The 14,533-nt window shown below is 35.7% G+C and overlaps 1 non-coding gene across 1 annotated transcript; it reads right to left on the reverse strand.

Annotated features, from left to right (window-relative positions):
- Positions 1-13,932: 13,932 nt before the first annotated feature.
- Positions 13,933-14,039, reverse strand: LOC131183613 (small nucleolar RNA R71). Its single transcript, XR_009151655.1, has one exon. It is a non-coding gene; the product is annotated as a small nucleolar RNA R71 (small nucleolar RNA).
- Positions 14,040-14,533: the final 494 nt, after the last annotated feature.

Raw genomic sequence — 14,533 nt, forward strand, 5'->3', positions numbered from 1 at the left:
TCTGGACTAAATCTCACCCGACCAGTTTTGGCAAAATGGCCATAACTTGGTCTATAAAAATCCAAATGCAATGAAACTGATGGAAAAAGTTTTATAAGACATAGATATACAATATTGATCTTTTAACCAAAACCCAGAAACCTAGGGAACTAGGTCAATTGACTAGGTTAAATTAACATATAAATTCTAGAAATTTTCAAAAGAACCATTTGACCTCAGAACACACATTTAGCTATATCTCCTACTAGAAAACTCCAATTAGGTTGTGCCATACAGATCTGGAACCCTAAGATACAGGGCTCCAACTTTGTTTTAGACTTGGTCTTCAAATTATGAACATAAGAACCCTAAAATGGGAGTCAAAGTTTCTGATCTAAACATGAGTCCTGGTAGAATAGGGTACATGAGTCCAGGCCAGTGATTTAGCCATAATTAATTCTAAAAAACTTGAAAATTTGTAATAAAAATTTTTGAGTGACTATAAGACATAAAGAAACAAATTCTATGAAGGGAGTGTGCCCAAACATTGGCCACATCCTAGTCAATCTGCTATGTAAAAACAGTGCACCAAATCTGGACGTAAAGAAAAGTCCATAAAACAATTAGGCATATGACATGAAATGAATTAGAATAAATTGTTAAGCATAAAAATAACATGAATTAATGAAATTATAATTACTTAATAATATTATTCTGCCCAAAGTACACCTAGACTCATTTACATAGCTTGGATCGATTGGTATACCAATTAGGGACTACATATTGCAGTACTGCCCACAGGGATAATCATTGACAGACAACATATGTCTAAGATGATTATTCTACTGGCTTTATGCCTGCCCGATGGCCATAGTGCCAATTTTTATTATTACTGGCTTATGCCTGCCCGCTGGCCTTGTGCCTAATATGACCGTTGTATATTTGATAGACATACGACTGTCTAACTTGTATACTCCCGTGTATCCAGTCTTTATAGTCTGTCATAGGTTACTTATGCACAAAAATAAGTAGAAATCCTGAATTGAAATAAATACATGAGAAGATTATTAAGGTGAACTTCATTGATTTAAACATAAGATACATGATAAAAAGACTCCGACTAATTTATTTTGTCTAAAGTTCTATAAACATGTAAAAGACCTAGAAATTCATAAAATTTTATATTTCCTTATAAGAATACACGTAGAATAATTATTTCAGTTATTTGTTTATTTTTATTTCAATATATGCACCACTAAGCATTATGCTTAGCGGTTTGGTTCTTACCACGCGTAGGTACAGAAGAGCCACAGCAGCAGCAGCAGTAGAGCCTAGACAGAACTTGAGCAGATCTGCTGCAGTGTAGATTGTCACCTCACCAGTTCTTTTTGGTAGGGCTCATGTATAGTTAGATTTTGTATTTTGGTTATTGTATGTAATAAATCAGATGGAGATATGCAACTAAATTTTGGATTGTATATAAAATTATATATTATTGTGAGTAATGTTATATGAATAAAATGCAGGTTTATTTATTTGAAAATTTTATGAGTAATGTTATGATATGGTACATGAACGATTAACATGAGAAATGAAGTGACAGAATGGGATAAAAAAAAATTCTACCCATAATATAATATAAATGAATTAATATTGTACATGACAAGACAGAATAGGATGCTCCGGCATCGAATGTAGTACACTTTGCTCGGCTACACTATGGACTGGGTAAGGGGTGTTACAAATAACTTGATCCAAGCAACCTTGAAGAACTAAAACCCCTTGAATCACTTTCTTTATGATTTGGCCAAGAGGAGAAAAGAGATATTATAGGGTTCTTCTTGGTTTTAAGAATATGGAAGTAGTTAGAAATACTTTCTCAATGCTTAATTCAAGAGTGAACAACTTCTAATGTCTCTTGAAGCAAATAAGAAAGGAAGAAAACTTGACTATGGGAGGAGGAATATGGTTCAGCCAAAGGAGAGAAAAATGAAGAATATAAAATATTTTCTACCCTTTTCTCCTTATATTTATCTAATTAATTTTCTTAATTAAAATTAATTTGACAAGTGTCAACATTTGATTCAAGATCCAAATAAGTTTTCAAAACACCCTTAGACCACTTGTCAAATTGACATAATTAAGAAATTAAATTTTGATTAATTAATATTTATAATATTAATTAATTAAATAACTAGTTTCTTTTCATTTTTGACTAAGTCAAAATTATCAAAATTTGACCAATCAAACTTGTCAAATTTGACCAAGCTAAATTACCAAATTAATTTTCTTCCTTATGCTTTGTTAATCAAGTTTATATTTAAACACTTTAAATATTAACTTGAAGGCTTCCATAGATAAATTTAGTTTCAAGTCATGCTAGGGACTTTGCAATCTAATTGCAAACTAAATATATTAATTCAATTAATTAATTAAACAATATAATTAATTAATCAAATTAATTTGCTTTGATCATATTGCTCTTATATGTATGACTTACTAGGCTTATTACTAATTGGCAATGAGAATAATATTAATCCTTAATATTATTGGAATTATTCCAAACTTAAAATGAAATTCCCTTTTCATTTTTGTTCTTCTAAATCATGGTTGGCATCTAGCATAATATACCATGACTACCCAATTAGTCATAAATTATTCCCCAATTTATGAACCTTGATCATACTTACAATACACTAAAATCTTTTCATTACAAAATTTTGATTCTAGCTAGACTTATGGTTTATGTCAAACTCTTATGCTTAGAATCATATGTCCTCATTTTAATTCTAATTCTTGATTAATAAGACTTTTCAGTCATAAACTCTTTTCTGATCAAGTCTATCTGTTCTAGCCAAAAACTTAAATTATTAAAAACAATTTAAATGGACATAGGATTTTATCCCTATTTACTTAGGGTAATGGATCCCATCTTGACTAACATCTATCTCCATATATAACTAGTCGAAGCCAGCACATGCTTGTATACTCATACATAGTACAAGCATGAAAGCAATATCAAACTCAAACCACCTATATATACAGGATAATTGTGTTATCTCAATTTAAGGGATTATATTTACTATTATGATCTAGATGACTATGTATGGACAAGAGTAAACTCCATGTACAAGTCATTTTTATATCACTGGTTCAGCCTACTTATCTCATAAGTGCCCATTATATTTGTTATATGGCATGAAACTCACCATTCCATCTTATTAGTATGTCATACAAATCCATGGAAGCAAACAAAGGTGACAATCCTTTCGATAAATCATATCCAATGAGGTATCCTAGATTATGAACTAAAATTTATAACACTTGTACTAGAAAGTTTTATCACTCATATTCTCAACAATTTAAGAACAGAACATCTAATAAGATATTAAAGGACATTTTCGATTAAATTTAAACCATTTAAATTCATAAGAAAAGGATATTTGCCATTAATGAGAATAAATATTTACAAGATATAATAGAATAATATGCTCTAAGGCATACTACTAATAGCATTGAGCATGATCAGTGCTTAATTTGATCAGCTGACAAAGAGGTTAGATAGGTTAAGTGCTAATGCTGTTGGAGCTAGTAACTTGATCTATGTTTAGTGTAAGGGAGGACATTAGAGTCCAAAATGTAACTGTCACAATGATCCTTCTTTAGAGTAGTTGAACTACATGAAAAACAATGGGATTTTGAACTAGAGATTGGGCAGAAACCCTTACTCAAATAATTACAATCCTAAATGGAAGAACCAGCCAAACTTCTCATAGTCCAATAAAGAAATCCCAATCCACCTCTATTTTTATCTCCTCTTCAACCTCAGTATCAACTTTAATAGCAAAAATCATCCATATAAGTTATGATGGAGAACTTTTTAATAGCGCAACAGCAGCAAAATGAGATGATTAAATAGCTCACCTCCAGAATGGATCAACTAGCCACTCACAATAAAATGCTTGAGTGTAGACACCATAGTTTGGACGAGATCTAAATGCGTAATTTACTAAGCCAATCTCCCATTTTAATATTTTATCCAATCTCTACCAATTGCCTGATGCTAGGTTATGATCTAAAGATATATGATAAATTCGATCACATAAATCCCAAAGTATTTTTCGATCTCTCCATCAACCCGATCTGTTTGAATTTCACCTTCAGACCTTCAAACCATCTTTTTATTTTTGTTTTCTTATTTCTCAGCGTTCAAAACTCTGAATTGTGTGAAATTCCATGATCAAGTATCTAATCAAGTTATCATTTTGTCCGATCCCTAAGTATGTGATTCTGAAATGAATGTGGACTAGGACTCGACTTCGAATCATCAATGTTTCTAAGGTTTTCTGGTTTCATCCTTATGAATATTGTTTTTTAGATCTCTTTATGTAGTCATGTTTTATAACTGATCTTAAGCTCTGTGGAATTAGCATTCATACTTAATGGGGATGTTTTTCCGATCTCATCAAGAATTAATCACAAAAACAAGTTTATTTCAAAGTCGAAAATATATAAGTCATTCAGCAGGAGGGTCTCCCCTAACCTGTTATTTAGGTACATTTTCATTTTCATCATTCCCTTTCTCCTCTCTCTCAGGCTCCTCCTCGCTATCATCTTCAGCTCTCAGGATGAGCTCATCCATCCAAGAGAAGTCTTCTTCAGGACAGCACTTCACGAGCTCGACCAGAAGATCGCCATGAGCATTCACATAGGCACCAGCTTCTTTCGCCAAGGTCTTTTCTTCTTTCACTTTGATCTCTTCAGTAAATCGAGTGAGATCAGCAGATCGACAGGCCTGAGTGTCTTTAAGTTCCCACTCTAGTTCAACTATCCTTTCTTCATAAGACTTCATCCGATCTTTATCATAGCGATGTGATCCTGGGCAGTTGAGAGTTGGGCTTTGGCGGTTACTGCATCTTGAATCGCCTTTAAAATCTCCTGTCTCAAGAGAAGAGCTTTTTCTCTAATCATATGTTGGTTCGCAATAGTCTCCAAACCCAAGCTCATCATTTGAGTCAAGAGATCATTAGTGCTATCCTGGGCCATCCTATTTCGGTCTTTTTGAAAACAGATAGTAGCACCCAGGACTTTAGCTAGATCAGGATTGCCCCGAACTAAATGATTCCTTTCCAGAGAATGAATAAGGACCTGAGCACCTCAAGAGAGCGTCCTAATGACTGGTCTGGAAGGCCCCCCTTCTGCACTTGAAGAAACCAGCAAAGGTGGAGGTTCGGCCTATCAAGGTTGAGAAGGAATGATCTCTACCCCTGAGGTCGGCTGCTCTGGAGGTCGGAACGGAGAGCTCGGTACTTCTACCAAGTCCTGCCTTGGCATCTAGGCAGCAGCAGCAGTAACTTTCATCTCCCACACTTTCTGGGCGAGCTCCCTCTTTCCCTTATGGCTTTTCTTTACACTCTTGCCTCCCGCCATACCACCACAGAGAACAAGTTAGTGAGACCACCAAAGTTAATGTCACACCCTATCCCTCTGTAAGGCATAACATGATCCCGTAGTATACCTAATGAATTACCAACTCCATCTACTGATAACCCATTAAATACACTACAAGGGATTTTAAAAACTTTTCTTACTTCTTTTATAGTGGTGAGCACTATTTACAGGTGTTAAAAACTTTTTTTAACTGAAGTGATAGAACTGACACATTTGACTTATTTGGAATTTTTGTAAAAATTTTGGCAGAGTGCCATCTGTAATTTGGATAAAACAGTTCTTCAGAAAACCTATAAAAGCACTTCAATATATTTTCCAAATCTCAAATCCAACATTTTTCTCAACACAACATATTTCTCAACTCAAATCTACAGTGATTTTTCAAAGATTGAGATAAAAGAAATATAATACAATTTTTACAAGCCAAAATAACTCATAATTTACTTCACAATGTCAATGTACAATTTTAATTTACAACTGCTCAAAACCAAAACAATATGTACATACAGTGATCATACATTACCGCACAAAATACAAAATGTGGTATACTCGTTATACCCGAAAATCTCTCGCTGGAGGTAATAGCAGCCTAGTCTGCTGCCCTGTCTGTTTGGTGCACAACATTAACCAAATACAAATTTAAATCACAATTCATAATTCAAATAAATAGTGGATATTTAAAAACCATAGTTAAATTCAAGACAATACTGTCATAAGGAATTTAACACAATATCACAATAAATCTTAGTAATCAAAACATAGTTCAATTCAAAAGACAGTAAATGTCAATAAGAATTTAAACTTCATTTCACAAATTATCAAATCGCATAACAACACAATTTAGTCGAATAATTTAAGAATACAGTGTTGCCAATTCATTCACAACTTAGGCCATGACACAATTTTTCGATCAATGCTAGCATTTAAGGGTACTTACCAAAGCACCTGCAAGCGTTACGTATCGCCGTCCCTGCAAGCCCTTGGGTGGTACCTATCAGAGCACTTGCAGGCGTTACGTATCGCCATCCCTGCAAGCTCCTGAGTTCACTCGTGAGAGTTCCCAAGAATCGTAGGTGTTACGTATCGCCGTCCCTACTTTGCTCTGATAACACTAAACACCTTTTATCTCAAAATTTCCAAAGTCATAATTTCATTCACAAGATGGCAACATAATTCATAATTAACTTCAACTTTCACAAATCACACTAAATCAATTTTCCCACAGTTTCAAACCATTTACAATGCTTTTCAAGCAATAAGTATCCATCAATATCATTCAAACAATTTCTCACAATTTCAAACCATTTACAGTGCTTTTCAAGCGATAAATATTCATTCAAACACATTTCCACAATTTAAAATAATAATGTACAAATAGTCATAATTCATTTCAATTGAAAAATTCAAAAGAAATAGTTGTTGTGCACAAACACAATCTAAAACAATAACATACAATTAATCATATGAAGTATTATTCAGAGCAAAATCAGTTGAAAACTAGTTGTGCACAAACCTCTGATGACTGTCTCCTGGTCTGGACTCAGTGTTTCCTTCCCTTTTCCTGAGTCTTTACTAACTGAGAAACACAATTTGAAGTATTTCAGTACTAAATTAAATTGTCTCTATCGATAATGCTTGATAAGTAATTCACTGAATTCAATTATTCACTGAATACCTTTATTTGCTTAATCACCTAATATATCGACCCTCGATGTGTTCTAGGTAAATTAGGTTTTGACATTATTAATATATCATTTTCGATAGTATTTTAGGGTTGGTACGTGTTACCAAACTCATTTTTATGTATATTGCGTTTCCTTGCATTTTATTGCAAATTGATGGATTTCCGGGATACTAGTTTGACCTAGCCAGACGACCTAGTTCCCTCGGTTTTCGGGTTTTGGTCAAAACTACAAACTTGTAGATCTATGTCTTATGGAACGCGGGGCAATATTTTAGGTCATTCTGAGTTAAGTAGACCAAGTTATGGTCATTATACTATTACTGGTCAAATGGCATCAAATTAGGTCAATTTTAGGTCAATTTGGTCAACTCTGGTTCGGCCAGTTTTTGGACCCGAACTTGTGCAAGCTGTTTGACTTGCTTATGGTAATTTATGGGCTTTGGTGTCTTCATAAGACTTGTAGGTATGGGTCTTAACTATTCATGGTTAAAATTTCAGGTCAATTGGACCTGTTTTGAGTGAGTTATGGCCTAAACACTAGCTGCTACCAAATTGGTCAGTTTTCAGGTTTCAATTGCACTTAATCCGAATTGGTCATTTTTCATGTCACTTTGCAAGCAGAATTTTGGTATGCTTTCTCAGTGAAAGTTGGCACATTTTGTGCCTAGTTTCACCTCCAATTGGTCTTATACCAATTGGAGTTACACATTTAAAGTTACATTGCCCTCAATTACATTGCATAAACATGTATCAATGACACATTCACCTTACTATATGTCCACTTCCCTTACCAATTCTGTTTTGGTACATTACCAAAACTATATACCACTTCACTTTAAAGTCACTTTGGCAGATTACAAACATCCTTAACACACCAAATAAAACTCTAATTTACAAAGTCCAATTACAACCACATATACACATAACCACTACTCATTATCACATACACTTTACACCACTAATTTATATACATATCCATCAATCCTCAATGTCATAATTCTGCCAATATCTTCATGAATTCATGAATTCATCAAAGAGTCCCAAGGCTGCCGAATTATTCCACAATGCCAAAGTGTCCTACAATTCATCAATTTCCATTCCAAGTGCACAATCACCATATACATGTGGAATAATTTACTAGGACATTAAATCACCCTAATCAACATAATTTCTCATCAAATATATGCATGAATATTTCATTACACATACAACTCCATGGCTGTCCAAAAATGTATATATCAAGAACTCTTCAAACTTGAAAATTTTCTTCACAATTCAAACACCCATAACATGTATACAAACTTTATCAAAGAAATATTCAAAAATACAAACTTACCTTTGGTTGGGACTTGTTAAACCTTGACTAAACTTCTTGATTTTAGTATCAAACTCTTCCTTGTGATGTGGGGATAAAACTTAGTGAAGAAACTTAGGTGATTAGAAGTGAAATGAGGGAATGGATCAAGCTCATGCAAAATGGCTATGGAGTTTTCCCTAGCTTTCCATTTCGGCAAGGTTGAGAAAATGAAGGAGATGATGCTTGGGTGGGAGTAATCTGCCCACTTATGCTTATTTTTAATCCATATTAAAATCCTTAGTGGTCCACTTACTTAATTTAAATCATATAATATGTTTAACTTCCTTTTATTCCACATTAAACCCTTAATTCTTGCTATTTACATTAGGTACCACCAAATTAATTTTTCATTATATTTTCCAAGTGTAATATTATTTATTTTTAATGGAAATTTAGGTTAAAAGATAATTCGGGATGTCAAATGAGCATAATGCCCCTGTTCGGGTTACATTCCCGATTTTTCAGTAACACCGGGTTTTGTCCGTTTTTCGATTTCTCACTTTTCTTTGTACTAATTATTTAATTTTTATTTGATATTTCTAATGATATTTATACTTCAATTGATGTCTCTTTAAGTCCTAAAAATATTTTCCAGGGTTCACCGCAGTCCAGGGCTAGTCAACGGTCCACGCCGTGACTTTCCGGTGCGGTCACCCATCGCTAGGGTTCTCGGCTCGCTTAACTTGGCTACATTTTTTTGCTATTATTTTTCCTTTGTTTTTCTTGTATTTCATTATTTTATGTCTCCTCACTCATAACGAAGTGTAGTTCTAGGCATCCTAGCTGTCCGGATAGCATTGGTCACTGGAACAGTAGAACGCACTATCAAACATAGGGGTGTTACAGTTAAGAGACTAAGGATCTAGATTATACCGATCCTGGGGCCGAGGTCAGAGAGTTGCAACTCATAGTCCTCACGAGCGATCACTTGCATCATCCACCATTTCAGTTCGGCCATGACCACATCCAAACATGAATACTTTTGAGCGGTCGCTTGATCCTTCAACTCCTTCACCATGGCATCCTTGTCTTTATTTAGGGCAATCTTCTTTGGTACTTTAGGAACTAAATACTGCTAGCTATGTGGAATGCCCTTAAAGCCATTTGGATCCTTGCTCCTCATTATGAAAAATTGATCTTTCTAGTTCTTTAGCGAGGAAGGGAGATTGGTGAAGAGCCCACAGTTCGGCTTGGCTTGGAAAAACTAATATTCGTCATCTTTTCGCTGAGCGAGCCTATGTAATTCAGTAAAAACCTTTACCGTGGGCTCAACCTTTTTAGCTCGGCATAGACCTCTAAAGGACACCAGGGTCCGCTAGGAGTTCATATGCACCTAGGCTACACAGACATGGTGGAACTTTAGAACGGCTTTATAGAATTCGTCTAGGGGAAATCAAAGCCTGGCTTTTAATTGCTCTTCATACACTGTGATCAGGTCAGTTTCTTCAAAGAAATGATCAGCCCAAAGATCTCCATGGCATCTGATAAGCTCAAAGGAATCAATCAAAAGATTGTACTCTTGGCTAATGGACTGGAGATAGGTCTCCCTTAGGACCAATGGCAACTCATCCATGGGCAAGTTCTCTTTCCTTGGAGTCAATGCCTACTTTGACCTGGTTGCTTAACCACGGACCAGGATAATAGTCGTAGAAGGTTCAGGTCACTCACTTGGTCTGACTACATCACCTTCATCTGATGTCCATAAAATGTGAACAGAAGGGAGGCTGGCAGCTCTCTGACCGTCGGTACCGCTCATTTTTAAAGAAAAAGATAAAATTAATCGGAAAAAGATTGAAGCTCTTACCGGAGTGTAAATCAGTGCTAGAAAACTTTAGAAAATAAGAGAGAACATTGTAGTTGCTCAGGGAATCTAAAATTGGCATAAGTAGGCAAATGGCCAATACTTCTCTCTATTTATACCTGCTCTAGCATTAAATGCTCACAAAACCCAAAGAGATGCATCGGTTAGCGAAATTGGACCATTTTGATGACTTATCAAAAGTGAATTCTAGAAACATGGTAGGGAGATCGGATAGTTAAAGATCGGTCAGGAGAGATCGGTCGATGAGTATGAGTTGTGAGATCAGATCGGACATAGTTATAAGAGATTGGAAAAATAATGTAATAATAAAATAAAATAAATAATCAATTTTAAATAAATAAAACTTCATTTCATTTCCAAAAGGTCAGATTACATCATTTGGGTGATCTCTCAATATCAACAATTACAAATTTCTATGGTTCAGACCACTCTTGATTCCAAGATGCCGTTCAAGAGATACGTGGAGATCAGGAGGGTAGCTCTTGTCAACTATGGCAAAGACTCCAGGAAGCTTAGTGTCTTCATCAATGTCATCGACCAGAACTGAGCTACGATCGGGACCCCCGATATGGTTAGGATCCAAATGAACTTCAAGAGGCAGTCACAGATATCAAAATTGAAATTAGTGGTCCCCTTATCAGAGATCAGTCTGCAAGTCATACCGGTAAACCGATCCGAGATCGCACGATAGTCAATTTCGACCTTGATCAGTCAATTAGTCCAGTTCCCTCACCATCATCAAATGACGACCTCATAAATCTCTGATCATCAGAATTGTCCATTTTCAGGAGATGGGTAAGGAAAACATTTGGAAAAAGATTAAGGCGGTTATCATGAGAAGAATTCTCGCAGGAAAAGTCAAGAGAGGGAAAGTAAAACATTGGAAATTCATATGAGAAGGGAGAATGTGAGTGTGTGAAGGACGAAATTCCTCTGCATATATATAAGGCCTTGGCATTTATTGCATGCAGAACTCTAAGTGGTTCATCGATAATTGAAGAATTAATTGCTTTAGGGGATGAGAAGGGGATAAAATATTAAGACCGGAAAGAAAAGAGATCAGATGTAAAAAGAGTCGAATTGAAAGATCGGAGCTAGAGGTCTCAGGTCTACTAACTATAAAAGAGATCGGCTAAACTGAGAAATAACCTATAAAGATCGGAGGGCTTAGAGAATCACTTTTAATCATGACCCTCAAATTTGTAAGATAAACTCCTCACTATCGGATCCCAAATGGTTAAAGCAGCCCAGCACATCTCAATTTGCACCATTGACATATTTGAGACCTTCATATCAAAAGTGAATAACTAATTTGACACCTTTAGCTCTCAGCCCTTGGATACATCCTATAATGCGAAATTCCTGATCGTTGGATGATACACTTGAATTGTATATATGTTTTTAAGCACATTTGTATTCTAAATAATAGCATTTAGGTAAGTATTTTCATGCATAGTAGTTGATTTCATTAGTTTTCATAAATTCTATTGCCAAGCCCTTAATTCCATGTTTTCTGAATTATTTCAGGTGTTTGGGTGAAGCCCCAAAGGATGGGAGTGCAAAGGAAAGCTTAAGGAGGTAAAAAGACAAAGAATTGCTGCTGATACAAAGTACACGGGTCGTGTAAACCAAGCCCTAGACCCATGTAACTCTCTGCCAGAAGAAAGCTAAGAGAATCGATGAGAAACATAAGTACATAGGTCGTGTAAGTAGACCCGTGTAATCTATAGGGACCCGTGTAAGTCTCTACCAGGCGCAAGCTTGAAGAACCTTATGGGAACAACAGTACATGGCTCGTGTAATTAGGCCTGTGCAGTTGGCACAGACCCATGTAACTTTCTATGCCAAAATAAGACCACGCGATCCTCCTGCAGCAAGTTACACGGCCCTACTTTGCGAGACTCGTGTAGTGACACACGAGCCGTGTACTATGCTGCAGCCTGTTTTCTGACTTGAATTCCCCCCCTATTTTCTGATTTGAATGAGGCTCCTAAAGCCTTTTAGACTCAAAATGACCTAACCCTGGAGCAACCAATATAAATACAAAAGAAAACATCAGGAAAGGAGGTTGGTCACTGTCATCGAGATTACTGCTGAAGGTTGTTGTTGTCGGGCTCTACATCAGTACCAAAATTAGTTTTCCAGCTGAAGCTCCACAAGATCAAAGCTGCAAACTCTCTTTGGTTCCTTCGTTTCATCTCCTTAGACAAATTTTTATTATTTTATTTCTTCTGCATAACTCTCTTTTTATTGTTTTTACTTTTTATCATGACATTTGCTAAACTCACCATGAGTAAGTAGTTTTCTTATTCTAGTTTTGGGAGAGTAGCTCTTGTAATTATTATTATGAATGAACACTGAGTTTTATTTATTGGATTTGAGATTCGTTTCTTGATTTAATTTCTTGTGATCTTAATGCATGCTATGTGTTGGTACCCACTTAGTTATAATTGTAGATGTTAATTAAAGGACTGAAAGGTGAAGATTAATATTAGAAAATCAAGATCTTGAACCTAGAAATTCTGACCTAGACATAGGCTGATACCTCTGTACAACCTAAAAATTGGTCAAAGGTCTTAAAGGATTTTAATTAATTTGATCACCACGAAAGTAAGGTTTGAGTTAATTAGAATATACCCTAAATGCCTTGAGAGAGGATTTATGATAACTTAGGACTAATTTCCATCAAGGAAAATGATCCTCAATTCAGTAAATAAACGAGATAACATCCTTAGTAAGATTTAAGTGTGAAATCTTAATTCCAGAATTGCTTCAAATAGATCATTTCGTTCTAAGTTTACCATTTTAGTGTTTAAAGTTAACAAACTTCATTCCTTAAGTATTCGATAGCCTAGAAAGTCAAGATTTCTATGTAGATTGGTACTTGCTAAACAAAATTTCTCATGGAAACGATACTCTACTTATCACTTTATTACTTGTTAGCGATATGTGCACTTGCGGTGATTGCAAAATAAGGAAACAAGTTTTTGGCGCCGTTACCGGGGAATTTTTTGTTTTAGTAATATCAAGCGATAGGCGATTTAGCTGATTTAGGCAATTATATTTATTATTTAATTTTATTTTACTAGTTGTATTTCTTTTCTTTTCTCTCAGGTGCCCGATCTGGTATATGACCAAAACAAAGCCAGAAGAAATTTTGGACTGTGATCCAGAAATAGACAGAACTCTAAAAGCCATCGGGAGGAAAGGAAACATCATGAGCACGGTCAAGGAGATCCTGAAATCTCAACCATGGCCGATAATAATGACATACCAAGACTCTTGAGAGATTACGGAGCTCTATCTGTCCAAGGATTTCAGCCCAGTGTCACTAGACCCACATTAGAATCCAACAACTTTGAATTAAAACTAGCATGGCTCCAAATGATTCAACAAACCTAGTTTGCAGGTTCACCAACTGAGAACCCACACTATCACCTCCAATGCTTTCTTGCCCTATGTGATACATTCAAGATGAATGGAGTGTCTGATCAAGTAATAAGACTCAGAGCATTCCCATTCTTCCTTCGGGATAGAGCAAGGAAGTGGTTACTTTCTCAACTGGCTAGAACATTCACTACCTGGGAAAACCTCTCTCAAGCTTTTCTAGCAAGGTATTTCCCACCTGCAAAGACTGCAAAGCTGAGGCTTGAGCTCAACACCTTAAGACAAAAGGAAGGAGAATTACTCAATGACGCATGGGAAAGATATAAAGACCTATAGAAGGAATGTCCACACCATGGCATAGAAGATTGGCTATTGGTGCAAAATTTCAATAATGGATTACTACCCTCTACAAGGAGCACAGTTGATTCAGCTGCAGAGGGTGATCTAATGGAGAAAACAGTGCCACAAGCACTTGAACTTCTAGAAAGGGTTGCATACCATAATTATGAGTAGTCAAATAAAAGAGAAAATGCAAGGAAAACTGCAGGTGTACTAGAAGTAGACGCCCTAAGCATGATAAATGCCCAGTTTGATCAGCTCACAAAGAAACTCAAAAGAATGCAAGCCAATGGAGTTAGTACAAACAGTCAACATGAAGACAGCTATGGAGGGGGATAAATGAATTCAGAATACAATAATTTCAATGAACCCTCCTTAGAACAGATGAATTATGTGAATAATGGAGGAAACTTCAACCAGAAGCAACCAAACAATCCGTATTCAAATACTTACAACCCTGGATAGAGAAACCACCCAAATTTCTCATGGTCCAATTAGCAGAACTAGCCAATAA

Source organism: Hevea brasiliensis, chromosome 9, assembly GCF_030052815.1.
Source record: "Hevea brasiliensis isolate MT/VB/25A 57/8 chromosome 9, ASM3005281v1, whole genome shotgun sequence".
Classification (NCBI taxonomy): Eukaryota; Viridiplantae; Streptophyta; class Magnoliopsida; order Malpighiales; family Euphorbiaceae; genus Hevea; species Hevea brasiliensis.